Genomic DNA, 773 nt, shown 5'->3' with positions numbered 1-773 from the left:
CGCTAAAAGTAGTGATTATTTACATGGAGTCTGGTGGAGATATGCTGCTCTATACTTGACGGTCCACATCAGGCAGCAGAAAACAAAAACATGTCTCGAGTGTCCCGCTTTGTAAAGATGGAAGTGGAGTTCCTTTAAGTTTACCGCTGGTGACGACTGGACTGTGGCAAAATTAACAAAACACCAAACCAATACACAGTCTAACAGTTTATTTTCAACGGCTGTGTGCAAGTCTGTCTTTCCAAACACGTAACGGACACCTCATTTCAGTTTAGATGACATCACTAAAGTAGGACTGGAATTTAAATAGATCTTTGTCAGAATGATCCGATATCCATTCACACAATCCCAACATTGATCTTTAAACAAAGCGCCACGTTAGCGGTTTTCTTCTGTACAAATCACAGCGTTAGCTCTCTAAAAACTCTCTTTCATAAACAAGCAAAGCTGGTATTGTAACTGAAATATCTCTAATCAAATCAGAAATCATACTGGCATCTTGTCAGTCGGACTTGAATGGATTCAGGAAATCAGTGGCGATACCCGGTGACACTGCCCAGTGTGAGTCGTGCATTGCTCAGATTTAAGCGGTTTACGGCATAACGTGTCATACTGAAAAATAGTGAAATCCATGAAATAATCCAGTTTTCTCATTACAAACAACAACAGAAGATGGAAATCATTTCAGAAACGCTGTAGCTATCTGTGATTGTTCGATGCTAACGTTAGCTCAAAACACCATTCAGCTGACAGCCTTTGTTGTGTTTGATGCT

The 773-nt window shown here is 40.2% G+C and overlaps 1 long non-coding RNA gene across 1 annotated transcript in view; it reads right to left on the bottom strand.

Moving 5' to 3' along the window:
- Window positions 1–767, bottom strand: part of LOC116686524 (uncharacterized) — a 16878-nt gene extending 16111 nt beyond the window's left edge. Inside the window, exon 1 of the long non-coding RNA XR_004331283.1 lies at window positions 220–767. This is a non-coding gene — a long non-coding RNA (uncharacterized LOC116686524). The remainder of the gene's footprint in view (window positions 1–219) is intronic.
- Window positions 768–773: the final 6 nt, after the last annotated feature.

This window comes from Etheostoma spectabile, unplaced genomic scaffold, assembly GCF_008692095.1.
Source record: "Etheostoma spectabile isolate EspeVRDwgs_2016 unplaced genomic scaffold, UIUC_Espe_1.0 scaffold383, whole genome shotgun sequence".
NCBI classification, from domain to species: Eukaryota; Metazoa; Chordata; class Actinopteri; order Perciformes; family Percidae; genus Etheostoma; species Etheostoma spectabile.
Note: the sequence above shows the minus strand (reverse complement) of the source record. Positions and strands in the feature narration are given on the sequence as shown.